Source organism: Schistocerca serialis, chromosome 3 (genome assembly GCF_023864345.2).
Source record: "Schistocerca serialis cubense isolate TAMUIC-IGC-003099 chromosome 3, iqSchSeri2.2, whole genome shotgun sequence".
Taxonomy (NCBI): domain Eukaryota; kingdom Metazoa; phylum Arthropoda; class Insecta; order Orthoptera; family Acrididae; genus Schistocerca; species Schistocerca serialis.
Genome location: NC_064640.1, coordinates 169,633,169 through 169,657,039, shown reverse-complemented (window position 1 = coordinate 169,657,039; position 23,871 = coordinate 169,633,169).

Here is a 23,871-nt window from a genome sequence, read left to right as displayed (position 1 = left end):
GCTTACAGACATATGACACTAGTGACACCCAAACACTTGACCACGTTCGAAGTCCGTGAGTTCCGCGGAGCGCACCATTCTGCTCTCTCACGACGTCTAATGACTACTGAGGTCGCTGATATGGAGTACCTGGCAGTAGGTGATAGCACAATGTAGCTAATATGAAAAACGTATGTTTTTGGGAGTGTCCGGATACTTTTGATCATATAGTGTATCTGTTATAAAAAGTTGCTCATTTGTTTTGTTTTGAAGAGACGCGACCGTTGGTTTAGTAAGCTAGTCATTGAGGCTGTCCCCTGATACAGAGCTACAGAGCGGCAAGTTAAGTGTTTGTATTTGCCTGTCTTTTCCTCGTAGTATGTTTATTAAATTTAATGCATGTTTCGGTTGAACCGGTGTAAGTTTGAATTTTGTAAGTGTAAATTCGGGAAGTCTGTAGCTCAGTTTTCATTTCTTCTGAACATCCAGCTACATAGCTCACTGAGGCACCAACGTCTGTAGGTGGCTCATCACGAAGGTGGCAAGTTGCATATCTAGTTTTTTGTCTGCTTTTGTAGTTTACTTCTTCAGTTAATCTTGCTAAGATGAACAGGATGTGTGCATGTTGTGTGCTGATGCAGGAGCAGCTGGCTGCAGTTCGCGAACAGCTTAATGCGCTATTGGTTACTTCAGACCGCTGCCTCGGAGTGTAGCAGTGGCGCAGTAGCTGGCGCGTCGCTTGGGACGCCTCAGTTGTCACTTGTTTCTCCCACGGTCTCTGCTGCCGAGACAGCTCCTGGTGTACCCGAAGCAGTGTATCTGCCTTCGAAGCAGAGTGAGTGGCGGGTGATAACGCGTTCGCGTCGCTCGTGGCTGATGGCCAATGTGGAGACTGGCCGTGTAGTCTCGCCCATTCACCCTGTGAGTAAGAGGACAGGTGTCCGCTGCTTCAGCATGGTCCGGAAGGCACATGGGGGAAGGGGTTTACTACACTACTGGCCATTAAAGTTACTACACAATGAAGATGACGTGCTACAGGCGCGAAATTTAACCGACAGGAAGAGGATGCTGTGATATACAAGTGATTAGCTTTTCAGAGCATTCACACAAGGTTGGCGCCAGTGGCGACACCTACAACGTGCTGATATAAGGAAACTTTCCAACCGACTTCTCATACACAAACAGCAGTTGACCGGCGTTGCCTGGTGAAATGTAGCTGTGATGTCTCATGTAAGGAGGAGAAATTCGTACCATCACATTTCCGACTTTGATAAAGGTCGGATTGTAACCTATTGCGATTGCGGTATATCGTATCGCGACATTGCTGCTCGCGTTGGTCGAGATCCAATGACTGTTAGCAGAATTTGGAATCGGTGGGTTCAGGAGTGTAATACGGAACGCCGTGCTGGATCCCAACGGCCTCGTATCACTAGCAGACGAGATGACAGGTATCTTATCCGCAAGGCTGTGAAGGATCGTGCAGCCACGTCTCGATCCCTGAGTCAGCAGATGGGGACGTTTGCAAGACAGTAACCATCTGCACGAACAGTTCGACGACTTTTGCAGCAGCATGGACTGTCAGCTCGGAGACCATGGCTGCGGTTACCCTTGACGCTGCATCACAGACAGGAGCGCCTGCGATGGTGTACTCAACGACGACCCTGGGTGCACGAATGGCAAAACGTCATTTTTTCGAATGAATCCAGGTTATGTTTACAGGATCACGATGGTCGCATCCGTGTTTGGCGACATCGCGGTGAATGCACATTGGAAGCGTGTATTCGTCATGGCCGTACTGGCGTATCACCCGGCGTGATGGTATGGGGTGACATTGGTTACGCGTCTCAGTCACCTCTTGTTCGCATTGACGGGACTTTGAACAGTGGACGTTACATTTCAGATGTGTTACGACCCGTGGCTCTACCCTTCATTCGATCCCTGCGAAACCCTACATTTCAGCAGGATAATGCACGACCGCATATTGCAGGTCCTGTACGGGCCTTTCTGGATACAGAAAATGTTCGACTGCTGCCCTGGCCAGCACATTCTCCAGATCTCTCACCAATTGAAAACGTCTGGTCAATGGTGGCCGAGGAACTGGTTCGTCACAATACGCCAGTCACTACTCTTGAGGAACTGTGGTATCGTGTTGAAGCTGCACGGGTAGCTGTACCTGTACACGGCATCCAAGCTCTGTTTGACTCAATGTCCAGGCGCATCAAGACCGTTATTACGCCCAGAGGTGGTTGTTCTGGGTACTGATTTCTGAGGATCTATCCACCCAAAATTGAGTGAAAATGTAATCACATGTCAGTTCTAGTATAATATATTTGTCCAACGAATACCCGTTTATCATCTGCACTTCTTCTTGGTGTAGCAGTTTTAATGGCCAGTAGTGTAGTTATCTGGAGCTCCAGCGTTAGGCGCGTTATGGATCCACTTAGGCAGATAGCGTTCAGGGGTGGAAGAAAGCCAATTTTCATTCGGTGTGTCCGCTGGGAGATCTCATGCAAGATGCGGAGGCGGCCTTGCCTGCGGCTAGGTGCAGTCATCTGCATGTTGTGGCTCACGTCGGCACTAACAACGCCTGTCTCAAGGTTTTTGAGGCCATCCTTAGTTCATACAGGCGGCTGTCGGAAGTGTTGAATACTGCTGGCCTCACGCATAGGGTGCAAGCAGATGTCGCAATTTGCAGCATTGTTTCCAGAGTTTATCGGGGTCCTTTGGTTTGGAGCCGAGTGGAGGGTCTCAACCAAAGAATTCGTCGACGCTTTGACGGTCTTGGATACAGATTTCTAGACCTACGTTATGGGTTGGGAATTTGTAGGACTTCCCTTGCTAAGTCAGAGGTGTGCTACACAAAGGAAGCACCTGCTCAGGTAGCAGAGTGCTTGTGGACTGCACATGAGCATTGTTTAGGCTAGGCTGTTGTTTGAGGAACTCTGATGAACACTCGTCAATTATTACGCAGCAAGTGAAGTCAGACAGCGTTCAGAGTAAATACACTTCGATTGTAAAAATTTTATGAGTAAATTGTCGAAGTATTAGTAACAAAGTTCCCGATCTTACTGCCCTTCAGGAAAGTTCTCGCGCTGAAGTTACTCTTGGGACCAAGAGCTGGCTGAAACCCGAAGTGGAAAACTCTGAGATATTTAGCGAGCCATGAAATGTAGGTCGGAAAGTCGGATTAGGCACCATAGGATGCAGAGTGTTTTTGCAGTTGACAAAAATATTGTCTGGCAGAGAAGTTATCTTACAGAGAAGTTATCCGGCCGCGCATAACAGGTGTAGGTGAAACCAAGTTAATTGTTGAATATTTTTACCAGCCACCCAATTCTGCTGTGACTTGTACAGTAATTCAAAGAATATCTAAGCCAGCTTTTGTGGCCGAGAGGTTCTAGGCGCTTCAGTCCGGAACCGCGCTGCTGCTACGGTCGCAGGTTCGAATCCTGCCTCGGGCATGGATGTATGTGCTGTCCTTAGGTTAGTTAGGTTTAAGTAGTTATACGTATAGGGGACTGATGACCTCAGAGCCATTTTAGAATGTCTGTGGTCAGTAGCGCGTAATTACCCATATCATGTATTACTAGTTGGAGGTGACTTTAACCTACCGACAATAGACTGGGATGTCTACAGATTCATTGCAGGGAGTACAGACAGACAGTCACGCGAAGTATTTCTGAACACGTTTTCTGAAAAATATCTTCAGCAGCTAGTTCGGCAGCCCACACGCAATTCAAATAACTTAGACCTTGTAGTACAAATAGGCCGGACCTTATCGGCAAGGTCAGTATAAAAACGGGAATTAGCGATCGTGATGTCACTATAGCAATTATGGCTAAGAAAGTTAATAAATCAGTCAAGAGGGCTATAACAGTGTTTCTTCTAGGAAGAGCAGATAAGCAGTTGTCAGAATTTCACTTAGACAGTGAACTGACATCACTTAGTTACAGTAAGACAGATGTAGAGGAATTATGGGAAAAGTTAAGAGGTTGTAAATTCGTGGTTTGAAGGTGAGGCAGGTGGCCGCTAGAAAGATGCGATACTGAGTCTTACCCAGACAATCTCGGATGCAGTTTAAGTGTCTACCTCGATGGATATGACAAATACACTACCTCCCTTTACCAGTAGCCTATCCTTTCGATGTACAGTTGGATTTTCCCCAAATATCTTAGTGCTCTTGGTTTTGGGTATTAACCAGCTTTTTGTGCTTAGTGTAATGTGAACTCAAAAGCTTTTTAGAAGTGCTTCAAACCCTGGAACTTCATTGCAAATGCTTCGTCAGTTCACTTCTAGGATTTTAATATTGTCGCCTATGGGAGGCATTTCTTTGGAACTTACGCTGACAGTTCCCTGTCCCCTAACGGCTATTGTTATCTGGACTAGATGCAATGTAGCCTAATCTAAGAAGACCTTGTGTGCAACACACACACATACAGTCAGTTTGCTGGGTAGCAGCCAGTGATTTTAAGTGCACACCTGACCCATTTACGTAGACCCTATAGTTCTCAATCTTATGGTGTAAATACAGGAAGTGGCAGCCTAACTTGTTACAGAACTTCCGAAGTGTCTGGATCAGTTCTTTCACTCGACTTAGAACCAGATGACCACGATCAATACTGGGGACAATGCTGCAAATTGTGGGCTTCATTGAAGCTCCGTGAGCTTTCCGACAGTGGCCGATGTAAAGTAACAAGTGTCTTGTCGAATTTCCACTACGAAATAAACAGACATTTGCTAAACAGTGTGTTTGTGATGATTTTCTTTTTCTTTTTAGACGAATGCCATGCTTTCTCACTTCATATACAGTACGTCTAATAGACAACACATAAACTTTTAAACAAAACACGTAAGTAACAGAGTAGACATTTCAACACACAGAGGACTTAACGATGTGTTGAAACTTCTTGACAGAGTACATCCGGAACATTATCTTCTATATATACTCCAGCCAGTAAGAGATGCGCTCATAAAACATAAGGATTGTGTTTGAGTCGCCAGTTAACACACGGTTTTAATTTGTTACAGAGCTGCGTTAAAGGACAGAGGGTACACTAATATTCCACCACTTCGGGAGTGCATCCGGGATATCATTAAATCTTGTTGCAATATTTCAGCTGATGCCTTTCAGCCATTCTCAATATGAGTCGCTTGCAAGAATTTTAAAGCACTTTACACTGTGTAGTAAACGCTAACGCGTCAGAGATAACACTGTTGGCAACAAGAGCGTCAGTCATAGATGAAACTTTACACGTCTAAGAATAAAACAAAGCAAGCGCAGATTCAGCGGCGAATCCACAGCACTCACCAATTATTCGGTTGATTGTTATGGATGGCAAATGTTGAAATGCTAGACGGTGAAGGCTTAGAATAATATTTCGTTTGAGAGCGCAGAAAAGAAATGAGGCGTTCCTATGTTTCGGTGAGCTGGATATCCTAGTCTAGTTGTATTTACACACCTTCCTTGACCACTGAATCCTAGTAGGATGAGGCTGTGGTCGTTATCTTGAGATTCCTGTAATCCATTTCACGTCTGTGTTGTCAAAGGAAATATTGCTCTAAGTCTTCACTACCTGACATGGCAACATATGTCGTCCATAATAAACCAAATACTTCTTAAACACTTTGGATTCGCTGATTCTGCGCTTTCTTTCTTTTACTCTTACACATGTCAGTTTTTATCCTCCACTGGCGCTCTTGTTGCCAACTGTGTTATCTCTGACGCATGTGCGTTGCTCCACAATATAATGTGCTGCAAATATCTTGCAAGCGAGTTACTTTGAAAATGGCTGAAAGATTGCCAGCCGAAATGTCGGAACAAGATTTAATAACGTCCGGCTGCACTCCCGCAAAATGATGGTATATTTTATTCGGCGGAAAAACATCAAGAAACACAGATATTACACTAGTTGCATACAGACTCGTACATGACGTATGTCGTCTAGGATTCAAGTAGTGTTCAACTACAAATTCATGTCGTGATTATCAGATACGCAAAAGCGGATCCTCCAGTGAATGCAGAATCATGTTGTAAAGGGATATAAATACAATGATAAGACAAACATAAAGTAATTCGGAAGACTTATGTGCGGAAGGCTGTTTGTAATTGCATGTTGATAGTCATTTGTGGATGTTGGTACCACCAAAAAGGTCCAGAAGAAGTTGGCAGTGATTTGGGTTGTCTGTCAGCTCTTAAATCGCTCAAAGAGTGTAATGAAACAATCCCATACAAAAGAAAAATAGTAATTTCTGTCTCCATCCTTGTAAAAATTTGAGAGAGATCTTAGTGTCTAATGTCTAGATTGCCAATATGACCTGAATGTCTCGCAAGCCTTCTCTTCACACGAGTAACGTAATTAATTAACGGCCACACGTTAAGTAACGGACACGACACAGTTGAAGAAATGCAGTGACTTTCTGTCTTACACCACCAAGAGAAATGATTTTACTATTCCTTTGTTCCAAAACAAAACCAAAGTGAAATAGATAACAAAATTCAGGTCAGCGTAGCCCGTTTGCATCATAATTTACGCCAACGACTTACGTGATTTTTCAGTTAGCGTCTGCAGCACTAGCAGAACGTTAGCGGAGACATGGAAGTCTGTAGGCGAATAATTAAAGGGGGAAGACCTGGATATAATTTCAACTTCATTTATTGTATTGCAGCTATCGTGAGTAAATGCAACGTAATTCCCATAAGAGAATCAAAGAACTGTGCAGAATTCCATTATAAAATTAGCAGTAAACTATCAGAGTGCTTTAGACCCTTTAAAGTTTTGGGTAGATAGTGAAGAAGCGATATGATAAGGAGGAAACAAGTAAAATCAGTAGTAGGGAAGGAGAACAGAATACTTAGATTTGTTCGAAGTATTCTGAGAAAGTCCAGTAAAGGAAATCACAGACAATAGGCTAACGTAAGGAAATTGGATAATTTTTTATTTCGTCCGCCTCAGTTGCACTGATAAAAAATTCAGCTGTAGTGGTTACCGGTTTCTGGCTGACACGCCCATTCTCTAAGCACACAATTTTCTCTAAACTGTAATTATTCATACAATATGGTGCCAAAAGGCATGAACAGCTTCTGTACAGCAAAGTACAGGGTGGGCAACAAGTGCAGTCGTTGGTCTTAGCCTATGTGTCCGTTGCAACTGACTGATACAACTAATAACTGCTTGCGTACGGGCCGGAGGTGGACCAAAGCGTTATTGACTTACGTCAAATAATAAAGAACTATCTCATTTCTGGGGTTTAAATAATGCCAAGTGCTTTGTATAAGACCTGCTGTAATTCCTGTATAAAGGTTAAGAACCGAGGTCAAATATCAAGCAGTCCAGAAAATTAAAAAGAATGACACCTAAACACGGAATGAAGCTCTAGAAGTCGAGTGCTGTAACGCAAAATCCTTCCCCCTGCACTAACTGAGCAACACAGCTACACATCATTGAAAGAAAGTACTTTTAGTACATGTGATTATAATGTTGCCTTCCTCTGACGACCATTTTCTATCGAAAATATGTATGGTGCGAAATTTTGTTAGAAACATTTTTGTACCGATGGCGAGTTGACGTTGGCGAGTGCCTGTAGAACATCACCTGCCATCATGTGTGGTCCCAGTAGCGAAGTTTAAAGGAGGTGCTGTTACAGTATGGGATGTTTTTCTTGGTTAGGTTGTGGTCCCATCCTTCCACCAACAAAAAAGCTAAATGTCGGAGGTTATGAACACATTTTACAGTATTTTGTACTACGCAAGGTAGAGGAACTGTTCGGGGACGATGATTGAATCAGCATGACAGCACACCCTGTCATAAAGCTGCATCTGTGGGGCAAAGTCTTTGGACAATTCAAGAAATCGACTAGCCTCCCCACCGTCCCGGTCTGAACCCAATGAAATAGCTTTGGGATGAGTTATAACATCGAATTTGCTCCAGATTCCAGCATTCAATATCACAACCTTGTCTGCCTTCGGCTCTTGAGGAAAATGGGCTGCTATTCCTCCACAGAGATTCATACACATCACTGAAAGTGTCCTCAACAGAGTTCAAGTTCTCAGAATGCCGAAGGCTGGACACAACTAGAGGTCGGTCGTTCACGAACAAATCGTTCCAAAGGAAGGGCTCACTAAAGTGAACAGAAAGACTGAGGAACGATTTCTAAGGAATGGCCGTTTTCCGTTTCTTTTCGGTCGCAATAGGTCTCGTTCCTGGGAATGTTCGTTCACTTCGGTCATGGTAGGTCTCGTTACTGGGAATGGTCGTTCACTTTGGCCACAGTCGGTCTCTTTCCTGGGAATGTTAGTTCACTTTGGTTGCAGTAGGTCTCGTTACTGGGACTGTTTGTTCACTACGGTCACAGTAGGTCTCGTTCCTGGGAATGGTCGATCACTTCAGCTGCAGGAGGCCCCGTTCCCAGGAATAGTCATTCACTGTTCACTTTAGCCGGTCTCGTTCCTGCATTAGTCTCGTTCAGCTGGTCTCATTCCTCAGTCTAGTTCCTCCGTTTTTGGTACTGCCTTGGTATCGTTCCGTCGGTTTCGTTCTTTTTTGGGTAGTCACTTGTTTCTCGTTCCAGTTCAATTTCTTTATAATTATGTAACTTATATAAAAATTATGTTCTTTTAATACAACACGTTTTTTTCGAAAAAAAAAGAAAAATCGACTTACCTCTTCGTCGTTTTGATCAACACATACTTATTATAAGGCAAGTTGCTTTTTTATTTGACTCAAGCAGAACGAGCAGCCTTTTTTATACGTTTCATCTGCTTGATTTACCGACAACATTTTGAGATACCTCTTAATCATTTTTCTAATTACGGTGTAAGAGAGTTTACACGAACTACCGATGTCCTCATATCTTCCAAAAATAAAACATGATACTTAGGGAGGTCTTATTTTTAGAATTTTGTTGTTTCTTTGTTGTGACCCTAGTCTGGTTTCTTTGCAAAAAAATTAATTGCGTGTGGTTTTGATTCAGTACGAAAAGGGGAAGTGATGCCTTTACATTTGAAAAGTCGTAAATTGGCATAAAACCGTATTTAATTTTTACCTCAAAGAATATTGTTAAGAAGTAGCTTGTTAACAAAATACTTTTTTACTTTCAAATTAACTATTAATACCGTATTGCTATATAATACAACCTGTAAATCTACTATATATCTAAGCGTGTGAGGCAGTTACGACGAGAAAAACACATTTTATATTAAGCATACTCATTCTTCTGTAAAATCTCTTTATTTGCTCTGGAACGATACGGGAATACTCAGACACAGCCTGAAGTATATAGTTTCTGTGCCTCGTTGTTTTGTAAATTATTTATTATAGCATTCTACGAAGTTGACGCTTGTCTCAGCCGGATATTTTACAACTTTTTGTTCAGCCACTGTGAAGAATCTGTCTTAAGAAACTTGTCACACACATCAAACCTGTTGAAAGATACTGTTATTTTATTAGAAACGAACTGTTCAGTCTTGTTAGTTGTAATTTTCTTCTATTGGTTCTGATCCACTATTGAGTGTAGTGATTGTTTTCATTTTTGATTCAGGTGATTAAGTTGACAGAATCGGGGACAGGAGTCATAAATAACTTCTCAAGTTTTGTACAGCCACAGACGGTGGAATCACTATTGACCACCTGATTTACTCGGATAAAATTTTGAAAGAATTCTGGTATCCAAATACCGTGCTTTGACTTCTAAAGTGACAGAGTACTATGCTTCGACTTACGTATTGGTAAGGAAAATAAAAACAGAACAAACGGCAGGTTCTTCCTGTGGTCGTTATTCAACTTCATCACGGGATATATACTTTTTCCACAAATAAATGGCTTTCGCCATTCACCTTGCACGATGGATCCTCTTGGAGCACGGAAAAATATTCCATGAAATAGTTCGTTGGAAAGAGAGTTCGCAGTTAAGAAAAAAACTGTCAGTATAATCTTCTCATATCTTATGCCTGGAAGGTAAATACGAGAGAACTTTTTCCAAAATGTTTTCAATCAAAGATACGTACGTCTAAAAGTGTTTGTATTTTACGCTGTTTTGTTAGATACGAATGGTTTAAATAAAAGAAGCATTCAGCGCGAGTTTCAGGGACTAGCAAGTTAAATGACCGAAATATGAGTAGAATTATCAGCAATGAGTCATTGGTGAACTTTCTATTCTTTTATTTTCACCTGCATTTGTGTTTAAAATTTATATTTGAAGTACATCGATAGGTCTTTACTGTTAATAGCCGTCTGTGATCGCTCAGAATTTGTCTTTCTCAAACAAATGATGACTGAGTCCATGCTTGAACCTTGGGGCCCCTTTCAGCTGATGACTGTTCAAAAACTGTTTTTTTTTTTTTTTTTGGATTGTAAAGATTTTCATAGTAATGATGCGTGGTATGTCGTCAAGGTTTAGAGAAAGAAGCAGGTCTTCTTTATTTTCACGTATGGGGTTCGGACGCCCAGCATATTTATGTAGTCGCACCTGTTGCTGACACAAAGCTTCTAGTTTTAGTACACAGTTTCTCAATTCCATTGTTTGAAGTCGTGATTTTCCCAAATAAACCTTTACTTCCCACACAGATGGCTCTTTGACGCTAACTGTAAAAGAAAACTATAACGTTGGTTTGACGGATGAGAGTTTCCTTTAGTTATTTTATGCTATTAATGGCCACGCAAGTATACAGGGTGTCCCAGAAGTGCTGTAACGAACTTCGAGGGGCTGTGGAGGGTGTCTCGCAATGTTGTCTGTTATTAAGTGATCACCACTGACTACTACGATCGCCAATGGAGAAGATGGAGCTGGCTGCCGCGTATGAAAGCAGTGTCTCCTATAAATGCGATGCTTTGTTGCCTATGTGGATGACTGTTTCGGACACGTGTTTCTATTGGCAGTTCATTTTGGTCCTGCAACCCTATAAAATCTCCAATATATTTTTTTTTGTATACAGGAGAAAAATAAAACGCAGATGGAAATTGTGTCCGAAAGCGTCATCCATCAAGGCATCAGAGTATCGCTTTCACAGGAGACAAAGTCTGTCTTCGCAGCAGCTAGCTGCATCTTCTCCCACTGGCGATCGTGGCAATGACTCGCGATCACTGAATAACTAATAACACTACCAGACGTTCCACCTGCGGTTCGTCAGCGTGGAAAGTCTCGTTTGGTGCCGAAGGGCTGGCCTGGTGGCAGGCGCTGGTGACTATAACTTTGAACTCTGTAGAGTCGTTGGATGACATTTCTGGACACGGGTTCCTATCGTCGATCTGTTCCTCGAGACACCCTCTACAAGCCCCCGAAGGTTGTCGCAACATTTCTGGGACACCCTGTACATTAGTTTCTGTATCCGAACTGAAGAGACGGCTCTTGGTACTATTACGAGCTTCCGTCAAAAGTGAATGACGACAGTGGTTGTCCACGCTGGTCACAAACGTGTTTGATAATACGTACTTCTCCATTCACCTGCTCTGCCTCTCTCTAACTATCTTGTCAACAAGAGGACACGAAAGCCTTAACGATTTCGTATCTTGCGACCACTTACCCGTCATGAAATGATAATTAAATCAAGACCCTAAGCTGTCGATAGGCGTTGATATACGTCAACGGGGGCAGCTGAAAATGTATGTCACGACCGGGACTCGAACTCGGGATCTCCTGCTTACATGGCAGACGCTCTATCCATCTGAGCCACCGAGGGCACAAAGGATAGTGCAACTGCAGGGATTTATCCCTTGCACGCTCCCCTTGAGACCCACATTACCAACTTAATGTCCACACACTACATTCGTAGTGCCCCTGTCCATTACACTCATTACTTGCGGCAGACAATCTTACCGAATTCCCTAAGAATTCGGGCAATGCGTGTGCATCCAGCACAGAAGAAGAACGTCAATGGTCGGTTAGCCTTTAACTATATGATGATCTTCATATAATTAAGACTTACCCGTCAAGTCAGACGACTAATGTGGTGCTCCCTGAGAAGGCACTCAGCTAAGAAAATCGTATTAAACAACTTGTCTACATTAGGTAACCATTGGATTTTTCATGCAGAAGTAATCTTGTGTGTACCTGATGTTTTTTCTGGACATTTATGTAAAATCCGTGTAGCATGGATAACCAGATAATAAAAGGAACAGTGAAGGAGTAAAACGAACGGTTTGCCAAAAGGAACGATCACCAGCGAACTACACTCCTGGAAATTGAAATAAGAACACCGTGAATTCATTGTCCCAGGAAGGGGAAACTTTATTGACACATTCCTGGGGTCAGATACATCACATGATCACACTGACAGAACCACAGGCACATAGACACAGGCAACAGAGCATGCACAATGTCGCCACTAGTACAGTGTATATCCACCTTTCGCAGCAATGCAGGCTGCTATTCTCCCATGGAGACGATCGTAGAGATGCTGGATGTAGTCCTGTGGAACGGCTTGCCATGCCATTTCCACCTGGCGCCTCAGTTGGACCAGCGTTCGTGCTGGACGTGCAGACCGCGTGAGACGACGCTTCATCCAGTCCCAAACATGCTCAATGGGGGACAGATCCGGAGATCTTGCTGGCCAGGGTAGTTGACTTACACCTTCTAAAGCACGTTGGGTGGCACGGGATACATGCGGACGTGCATTGTCCTGTTGGAACAGCAAGTTCCCTTGCCGGTCTAGGAATGGTAGAACGATGGGTTCGATGACGGTTTGGATGTACCGTGCACTATTCAGTGTCCCCTCGACGATCACCAGTGGTGTACGGCCAGTGTAGGAGATCGCTCCCCACACCATGATGCCGAGTGTAGGCACTGTGTGCCTCGGTCGTATGCAGTTCTGATTGTGGCGCTCACCTGCACGGCGCCAATCACGCATACGACCATCATTGGCACCAAGGCAGAAGCGACTCTCATCGCTGAAGATGACACGTCTCCATTCGTCCCTCCATTTACGCCTGTCGCGACACCACTGGAGGCGGGCTGCACGATGTTGGGGCGTGAGCGGAAGACGGCCTAACGATGTGCGGGACCGTAGCCCAGCTTCATGGAGATGGTTGCGAATGGTCCTCGCCGATACCCCAGGAGCAACAGTGTCCCTAATTTGCTGGGAAGTGGCGGTGCGGTCCCCTACGGCACTGCGTAGGATCCTACGGTCTTGGCGTGCATCCGTGCGTCGCTGCGGTCCGGTCCCAGGTCGACGGGCACGTGCACCTTCCGCCGACCACTGGCGACAACATCGATGTACTGTGGAGACCTCACGCCCCACGTGTTGAGCAATTCGGCGGTACGTCCACCCGGCCTCCCGCATGCCCACTATACGCCCTCGCTCAAAGTCCGTCAACTGCACATACGGTTCACGTCCACGCTGTCGCGGCATGCTACCAGTGTTAAAGACTGCGATGGAGCTCCGTATGCCACGGCAAACTGGCTGACACTGACGCCGGCGGTGCACAAATGCTGCGCAGCTAGCGCCATTCGACGGCCAACACCGCGGTTCCTGGTGTGTCCGCTGTGCCGTGCGTGTGATCATTGATTGTACAGCCCTCTCGCAGTGTCCGGAGCAAGTATGGTGGGTCTGACACACCGGTGTCAATGTGTTCTTTTTTCCATTTCCAGGAGTGTAGTTCCCAAAGATGAATGTGTTTGCCCATCTCAGAAAACAACCTGCTGTATCCAGAGGCGTATACTGGGGGTTGCCGACACATCGGTCCTCTAATGCGATTATAACCCGACCATAATATTACTGTACTTGGCCTCCTGTGGCCGTTATCGGAAACATGCTGTGACGTCACAATAAACAAGTACAGTGGTGCTAAGGCAAACGCAACGCACTGTGAATGTCTTCAGGATATTTATGCGTATAGTATCATATGGTTCAGCGTGTCTTTGTTAAATATTGCGAAAGAAACTCACAGTAAGCCGACCAAAGTGCCCTCACTCCCTGTGGTGTGCGTACTTTAAGACCTTCAGTACACACACCATCAGATTATTTGACTTGTCCCTCTAATGAAGTAGGCGAGTGTCAGTAATATGTCTCGTGGTCTTATTGTGGTGTGTTTATCTTCTGCCGTTAGGTCAGACGATAGAAATGCCACTTGCACGCTTAGAGTAGCAGATTGACGGTGACCAACTTTAAACAGAACTTGATTAATTTTCACACACATTTATTAAAATAATAACAAGCATAAAAATAACTTAACTTGGTTCTGGATGCTATTTACAAATGACAATCTGAAGTTCCTTTGGTCTTGGTACGTTAATCTTATTCTCACATATCTCTGATACTTGACAAAGTGTCTATTCATTTATCTTCATGGCTATGTACAGGAATACGATAATCTTATTAGGCGCAGACTGAAACTTGACTATAGACTAGTACAGACAAATGCAGACTGGTACAGACTAATGCAGAGTGGCTAATCGGAGGTCTGTACACTCGTCATAATACCTCGCGCGTTCAGGTATCACTGTGCGAGTGTGATCCGCGAGGAGAAAAGGTTCTACGTTAGCAGCAATCTCATTGCCTGCGTGACATATTAATACGCGGATCGGCGGAAGCAGAATCCCCCTTTTCGTTTTTTCCTCTCCTCCCTCCTTGTTTTTCCCCCTCCTGCAGGTCACCCCCCCCCCCCCCCATCTGCCTTTGGATCGGGAGTGACATATTTGTGCCGCCTTTTTCGTGCAGTGTTTTACGGTGTGTTTTTCCAGTGAATGTTCCGTGTTGTGTCTTTTGGGAAGTGTAGCGAACAGCCATCATACTGTCGCTGGGTGTGCCTTTTATCTCTTGCGAACAGAAACCAGACTGTCGCCATGTTTTTTAATTGTGTGTCTACTATGTTACTTGTCTGATTCCTGTGTGTTTTATCTACATTGCCAACCCCTTTTGCTTTCCATTTTAACTTTCCGCAATTTTACGCCATTTTACACTTTAAATCACCATTTATCGCCTGTTTTTCCTTGTTTCTTTCTTCTTCCTTTATTTAAAAAAGTCTGTAGGCTGTAGAGCAGCGTAGTAAGCTGCTGCCAGCCCGCCCCCTTCGGGGGGGAATTGAAAATCAATAAAGAAAAAAAAAAGAAGCAGAATTTGATCCGTTTCTTAGGCAGCGCCATCTCGTAGTGCGGAGACGGACGAGCGCTGCGCCTGCGCTGTTGTGCTTAGCGGGGCGCGCTCTAGTGGGAAAGTTGTGTACGCGCTGACTATGCGGAACTATGTACACAACACCCCCAGGTGCAACAAAATTGCGATCGACTAATACTTAAGGAGATCGAATGGCCGCTACGGTCGCAGGTTCGAATCCTGCCTCGGGCATGGATGTGTGTGATGTGCTTAGGTTAGTTGGGTTTAAGTAGTTAAAAGTTCTAGGGGACTGATGACCTCAGATGTTAAGTCCCATAGTGCTCAGAGCCATTTGAAACATTAGATCGAGTGGAAACAGTCCGACAACAACACAGACATGCCGGTTTCTTTCCAACCGTACCTCCAGCAGCCACCGCTTTATCGTGTGGCGTCATTCTAGCTGCCAGACGCGTAGTTATCGACTTAAACAGCGCTGCCACTTCTGTTCCCCGCTAAATGCCTTGGTATCCTTCCACCTGGCGTATGTCCGGGACACCGTCTAGCTGCTGTGAGTCATTTCACATCGCTAGGTAGAACGAGGATCATCAAACACAGCTTGTGAGCGGCTAAGTCATCGCCAAGTGAATCCATAGCTCACTGTCTCAGTGTACTTCGTCTTTAAACCGTCCTTGAGCTTAATGCCTCGCTGTACTCTATCTTCAGTCCAACCTCGAGCAGCTCATCACTCTTCGCCGATTTCGTTTGTATAAGAACATTCCTGTGTAAGATCATTGATTGAGCCAGAACCAAGTAGTACGGACTTACATCCCAAGAAAATGTGTTATTGTGGATGACTGACTTTGAATTTGAACCAAGTAGTGTGGACTGACGTTCGAAGAAAACGTGTTGCTGTGTTCTGTTTGTTATATTTAAAAATGTTCAAATGTGTCTGAATTCCTAAGGGACCAAACTGCTTAGGTCATCGGTCCCTAGACTTACACGCTACTTAAACTAACTTGCGCTAAGAACAACAACACACACACCCATGCCCGAGGGAGGACTCGAACCTCAGGCGTTAGAAGCCACGGAGTCCGTGACATGACGCCTTATACCGTGCGCCCACTCCGCGCGGCTGTTACACTTAATAAAAGTACAATTTCTCCTTGTTATCTGGGAACATCAATTGTAGCGCGTTGTTCCTCTTGGTCATGAACACTGAACACCCCATATTAATGACCACTAATAAGCGTCCAGTTGCGTTTGATCAAAGAGTATATATACTTTTCGCCTTAGAAGAGGACTTCGACAAAACATGTCTAGAACTTGATCAAATAGTAACAAGACAGAATCGCAGCAAACCACTGTACCCCCGTCAGGAGAAGAGGTCTATCGAGCGTCTGCCCTACCATACCAAACGTAATGAGATGTGTAACTCAGGTACGGTTTGTTCGTTTATTATTGTGACATATGAACTGCTAAAACTGTTGACCTTGAGCATTGTTGCTTCCTATAAAGTATTTCGGAGAGATAAGGCAGCATGATGAATTTCATCTGGACTTACTGCAGTACAGGCCTGTGTTATGTGGCATTTCATGCCTTTGGAAGTCGTTGGTGTTTCCTTGCAGACTTCATGTTTCAATCTTCCCCTCAGATAAAAGTCGGTGAAGGCGCACGTCATTTTCTGTTTCGGAATGACCGATCAATGATCTCCAAATACAGCGTGGTTATAATTAAACTTTCGCTTTATGAGCCACGTAGAAGGAAAAATATTTACCATATGGGTACCTATGATTTTTAGGACTGATGTTCAGACTGTGTGCTGCAGGATTTGTCTTCTTAGTAGTATTAGTGTCATGACTTGCCGTTAGGCGCTGGTGCTGGTATGTCGACGTAGGGGTAGAACCACATGCATCAGTATACATTACAGTTGTAAACAGTCAACATGCGTCTGGACAAGATGAGCAGGACATTACTCGTAAAGCTGTTTTTTTTAAAACAGCGGTAATTTTGCTGTTACTCTTCTCGAGTATCGATGTATTAAAGGAATAGGGAGAGGCACTCTTTCCGCACCGCCGATGAAAAACATGATTCGCAGGTTCGAGTTAACTGGCGATTTGGGAATTGCTCCTGGAGAGGACGACGGCCAATTGCACTACAAAATGCTGAAGAAGCTACTGTTTCCATGGATGAGAATGTTGAACGACATGTGCGATCTTCAAGCATTATACGGGCTGTGTTACAACAGCTGAACATTCCATGGTCCACAGGTCGAGAAGTAATGAGAACAATTTTGAAACGGTATCTCTAGTGCGGCTCCAGGCTGTTGTGGATACGGATGGTCGTTACAATGAGCAACGTTTATAACGAGGAACGTAAACATGGTATGCAATTAACAGATATTAGTTGTTACAAATGTTTCCACAAAGGATGTTCTGGAAGGTACCGACAGAGGTGTGGAGCCATGTCAACTCCAGTATCGCGTCCAGCTGCGCTAGATTTCTCGGCTGAGGATCCATGGCGTGAACAGCCCGATCGAGGTGGTCCCACAGATTCTCGATTTTGTTTAAATCCAGGAAGTTTGGTGGCCAGGGGAATGTGGTAAACTAATCCTGGTGCTCTTAGAACCATGCACGTACACTGCAAGCTGTGTAACGTGTTGCATTGTCCTGCTGGTAGATGCCATCGTCCCGAGGAAGAACACACTACATGTAGGGTGGATATGGTCCCCGAGGATAGATGCATACTTGTACTGATACATTGTGCCTTCCAGAATGACGAGATCACCCAGAGAATTCCACGAAAACATTCTACACACCATGACGTTCCCTCTCCCAGCGTGGAAACTTCCAACGATTGTTGCAGGGCCGTATACGCCAACGGCCATCTGTCCGATGGAGCATAAAACATTGTTAATCTGAAAAGGCCACCTATCGCCACTCAGGGGACGTCATATTGTGGTGATAGCGTGCAAATTCCAGCCTTCGTTGTCTATAACGCCAGTTAGTATGGGTGCATGAATCAGGTGCCTGCTGCAGAGGCTCATACGCAGCAACGTTCGCTGAACGGTCGTTGAGGAGACATTGTTGGTAACCCCTTGCTTCATGTGGACAGTCAGTTCCTCAACAGCGCCCCTACACGTTTCCACAGCCGTCGTTCACCCTTCTCATCTATGGCCCATGGTGCACCACAGTTGCGTCGGTGCCAGTTTTGGACAGCGCCATATTGCCATGCAGGTATATTTTAAACACGGCGGTACGTGAAAGTTTACAGTCCTGGCCATTTCGGAAATACTTACATCCTTGGCCCGAGAGCTAGTGATCATGCTCTCTACATTACGACAACGACTGTAGGTCGCACCAGTGTTTAAGAAGGGTAGTAGGAGTAATCCATCGAACTACAGACCTATATCATTGCAGTAGGGTTTTGGAGCATATACTGTATTCAAACATTACGAATCACCTCGAAGGGAACGACCTATTGATACGTAATCAGCATGGTTTCAGAAAACATCGTTCTTGTGCAACGCAGCTAGCTCTTTATTCGCACGAAGTAATGGCCGCTATCGACAGGGGATCTCAGGCTGATTCCGTATTTCTGGATTTCCGGAAAGCTTTTGACACCGTTCCTCACAAGCGACTTCTAATCAAGCTGCGGGCCTATGGGGTATCGTCTCAGTTGTGCGACTGGATTTGTGATTTCCTGTCAGGAAGGTCGCAGTTCGTAGTAACAGACGGCAAATCATCGAGTAAAACTGAAGTAATATCAGGTATTCCCCAGGGAAGCGTCCAGGGACCTCTGCTATTCTGATCTACACTCCTGGAAATTGAAATAAGAACACCGTGAATTCATTGTCCCAGGAAGGGGAAACTTTATTGACACATTCCTGGGGTCAGATACATCACATGATCACACTGACAGAACCACAGGCACATAGACACAGGCAACAGAGCATGCACAATGTCGGCACTAGTACAGTGTATATCCACCTTTCGCAGCAATGCAGGCTGCTATTCTCCCATGGAGACGATCGTAGAGATGCTGGATGTAGTCCTGTGGAACGGCTTGCCATGCCATTTCCACCCGGCGCCTCAGTTGGACCAGCGTTCGTGCTGGACGTGCAGACCGCGTGAGACAACGCTTCATCCTGTCCCAAACATGCTCAATGGGGGACAGATCCGGAGATCTTGCTGGCCAGGGTAGTTGACTTACACCTTCTAGAGCACGTTGGGTGGCACGGGATACATGCGGACGTGCATTGTCCTGTTGGAACAGCAAGTTCCCTTGCCGGTCTAGGAATGGTAGAACGATGGGTTCGATGACGGTTTGGATGTACCGTGCACTATTCAGTGTCCCCTCGACGATCACCAGTGGTGTACGGTCAGTGTAGGAGATCGCTTCCCACACCATGATGCCGGGTGTTGGCCCTGTGTGCCTCGGTCTTATGCAGTCCTGATTGTGGCGCTCACCTGCACGGCGCCAAACACGCATACGACCATCATTGGCACCAAGGCAGAAGCGACTCTCATCGCTGAAGACGACACGTCTCCATTCGTCCCTCCATTCACGCCTGTCGCGACACCACTGGAGGCGGGCTGCACGATGTTGGGGCGTGAGCGGAAGACGGCCTAACGGTGTGCGGGACCGTAGCCCAGCTTCATGGAGACGGTTGCGAATGGTCCTCGCCGATACCCCAGGAGCAACAGTGTCCCTAATTTGCTGGGAAGTGGCGGGGCGGTCCCCTACGGCAGTGCGTAGGATCCTACGGTCTTGGCGTGCATCCGTGCGTCGCTGCAGTCCGGTCCCAGGTCGACGGGCACGTGCACCTTCCGCCGACCACTGGCGACAACATCGATGTACTGTGGAGACCTCACGCCCCACGTGTTGAGCAATTCGGCGGTACGTCCACCCGGCCTCCCGCATGCCCACTATACGCCCTCGCTCAAAGTCCGTCAACTGCACATACGGTTCACGTCCACGCTGTCGCGGCATGCTACCAGTGTTAAAGACTGCGATGGAGCTCCGTATGCCACGGCAAACTGGCTGACACTGACGGCTGCGGTGCACAAATGCTGCGCAGCTAGCCCCATTCGACGGCCAACACCGCGGTTCCTGGTGTGTCCGCTGTGCCGTGCGTATGATCATTGCTTGTACAGCCCTCTCGCAGTGTCCGGAGCAAGTATGGTGGGTCTGACACACCGGTGTCAATGTGTTCTTTTTTCCATTTCCAGGAGTGTATATAAATGACCTGGGTGACAATCTGAGCAGTTCTCTTAGGCTGTTCGCAGATGATGTAATTTACCGTCTAGTAAGGTCATCCGAAGACCAGTATCAGTTCCAAAGCGATTTAGAAAAGATTGCTTTATGGTGTGGCAGGTGGCAGTTGACGCTAAATAACGAAAAGTGTGAGGTGATCCACATGAGTTCCAAAAGAAATCCGTTGGAATTCGATTGCTCGATAAATAGTACAATTCTCAAGGCTGTCAACTCAACTAAGTACCTGGGTGTTAAAATTACGAACAACTTCAGCTGGACAGACCACATAGATAATATTGTGGGGAAGGCGAGCCAAAGGTCGCGTTTCATTGGCAGAACACTTAGAAGATGTAACAAGTCCACTAAAGAGACAGCTTACACTACACTCGTTCGTCCTCTGTTAGAATAATGCTGCGCGGTGTGGGATCCTTACCAGGTGGGATTGACGGAGGACATCAGAAGGGTGCAAAAAAGGGCAGCTCGTTTTGTATTATCACGTAGTAGGGGAGAGAGTGTGGCAGATATGATACGCGAATTGGAATGGAAGTCATTACAGCAAAGACGTTTTTCGTCGCGGCGAGATCTATTTACGAAATTTCAGTCACCAACTTTCTCTTCCGAATGCGAAAATATTTTGTTGAGCCCAACCTACATAGGTAGGAATGATCATCAAAATAAAATAAGAGAAATCAGAGCTCGAACAGAAAGGTTTAGATGTTCGTTTTTCCCGCACGCTGTTCAGGAGTGGAATGGTAGAGAGATAGTATGATTGTGGTTCGATGAACCCTCTGCCAAGCACTTAAATGTGAATTGTAGAGTAATCATGTAGATGTAGATGTTGCACCATACACCCCCGACACGTTTTGTACACCCTCCACTGCTAGTGCTGCCACCAGCCGTCTGTGAGTTTTTATGGCACGTTGACGCTGATCAAAAGTTGTGGTCGCATTATTGTGAGTGGGCCGCGTATAACCACCCTGAATTTCATTGAGAACTGCAATCATCTGTGCGGAATGAGTGGGACATCCGCCGCGTCGGTACCATATGGATTGCTTTAAGTACAGTGCGATGTTTTCAAGTAACTACGGCAGCATATCTGTTAGGAATTGTAAATACTTGAGCTATTTAGAGTCCCATCCATGACACGGGGACCAGTGATGTGATTCATAAAAAACCCACACCACACTCAGCGAGACCAAGGAAGTTACTAATCTACTTCTCACTACTTGCGTGGATTTTAAATAGACCAGTAGTGCGCGTTTCGTAAATTGATTCACCTAGCTCTGTAAGCGATGCTTCACCCGTGAACAAAATCATGCACGGAGAAGCTGCCTCACCTTGCTGTTTTCGTAGACAGCATTCGTAGAATCGTAACCGAATCCGAAGGGCACTGCAATGAAGTCATCGATGGAGCGAAATTTGTAGAGATGGAATGCATTTTAATATACCTGCAAACACTCCTTTGATAGATACCACTTGCACAGTAAAGCTACCTTATAGTGACATGTGAATTTTGTGTTACCGCTAATAAAATGTTAGTTGCGTTTCTTTCGTCAGTTACTTCTCTTTTCCGTTTTTGTGTTTTATTCTTCACACTTCACATTTGTTAATACTTTTTCTAATGTTTGCAAAGACAGATTGTTGGGCATTGGTGCGATCAGGAAACCTTTCAGTACGCAACTACACCGTGGGTCTACCAGTTTGGCGACATTCGCTTTAAACAATAACCATATCCACTTTTCCGACTGCCGTATATGCTGTGAAAATATGAATAGCTTGACGAGCAAGTTGTATAGTCACTACAACAGCAGATCACAGACTGACTGGCTTTCGAAGGACAGATAAACACACGAACCATACCTGAGTTTTGTGTTTGCTTGCATTTTGTACAATAGGGAAGACTTTTGAGGAACCTCTTTTCCTGACGACGGAACAGTAGCTCTGATCTTGTTACAGTTTGATTAACTCCGACATGTTTTATGTGCGGTGTCATAACTCGGTAGCTATAAAATATAAAAATTCTTTGCGTGCGTCAGAAAATTCTCTGCATTGTCCACTATAACTTAGGATAAAGCGCACCTCCGTATATTTACTTGTTACGTATTTACTCTATTTTTGGTGGCCTGTGTGAGCTGACTCACTCTCTGTATACGGTTCGTCCAATATGTGCCGAGGCTGATTTTATTTCTGCCGTACGTGCGCAATGTTTGCGGTGGCAGCTTGAACTAACAACTGTACGGAACAGATATGCATTCGGTCATTCAGTTGTGTGCAGGTAGCGTTAAGCAGTGGAAATACACCATAGCGTATCGAAACCGTTGTGTCACACATCAAAATGGAGCAACATCTGTAAATCAAGTGTTCAAGACATTCTCCAGAATACTTTGAAGAAGAGAAAAGTGTGTGCAAAAGTTTTGCACACCCCTTCACTCCCGGACAAAAACAACGAACGTGGATGCCTGCCGCTCTTGACTGAAAAGCAGAATGTGTAAAATTATTTTCTAGAAAAATACCATCACAGTTGACGAGACTTGGTGTTATCAATGTGAACCTACGAAAAACCTACAAAGCGCAGAAATTCACGTGAAGGGCCAACGCATTGACGACATAGCCGACATGCATGCCAATGTGACGCCCGAGTTGAACGACAACACAATGAAAGACTTTTCTGAAAGCTTAAGATAGTTGTATGAATGTTCTGTGCGTTGGCCCTCAAGTGAGGAGAGACTATATAGAACATCTGAAGCATTAAAACAACCATTTCAATGTTCCTCTATTTTTTTGCTAATCTAGTCTCGAAACTTTATGGACTGATGTGGTACTCATCTGTGAATGAGCGTTTCGTTCGCATGAATAACAGTTAAATAGGCAAATATCCCGTAAATTATTAATTCCATTCATTCTATTGTTGTGGAAGTTCAAAAATGGTTCAAATGGCTCTGAGCACTATGGGACTTAACATCTGAGGTCATCAGTCCCCTAGAACTTAGAACTACTTAAACCTAACTAACCTAAGGACACCACACACATCCATGCCCGAGGCAGGATTCGAATCTGCGACCGTAGCGGTCGCGCGGTTCCAGACTGAAGCGCCTAGAACCGCTCGGCCACGTTGGCCGGCTGTTGTGGAAGTAATATAGGCAACACATAACGAACTAACTAACTCTCATGTGAATTTGGCATCCTCTGTCTCAAGGCCACCAGTAATAGCGTCTCTAAATATGCTTTTGTTCCCGAAAGTTGTAAGTTTTGGGAATGTTAATACGGACGTTTTGACGGAATTATTCGAATTTTAAAACAATAATGCTTCTACTGTTATCAAAGGTTTGAAATTAGGCAGACGTCTAAATTTAGAATGACAATAAGAGAGTAAAATGTATTGGGTCATTCTTTTGCAATCTGAACGTCATAGATGGTAAATGGCTCTGAGCACTATGGGACTTAACATCTGAGATCATCAGTCCCCTAGAACTTAGAACTACTTAAACCTAACCAACCTAAGGACATCACACTCATCCATACCCGAGGCAGGATTCGAACCTGCGACCGTAGCAGTCGCGCGGTTCTGGACCATAGATGGTAACATATCTATCAAAAATTGTCTTCTTATTTCATAA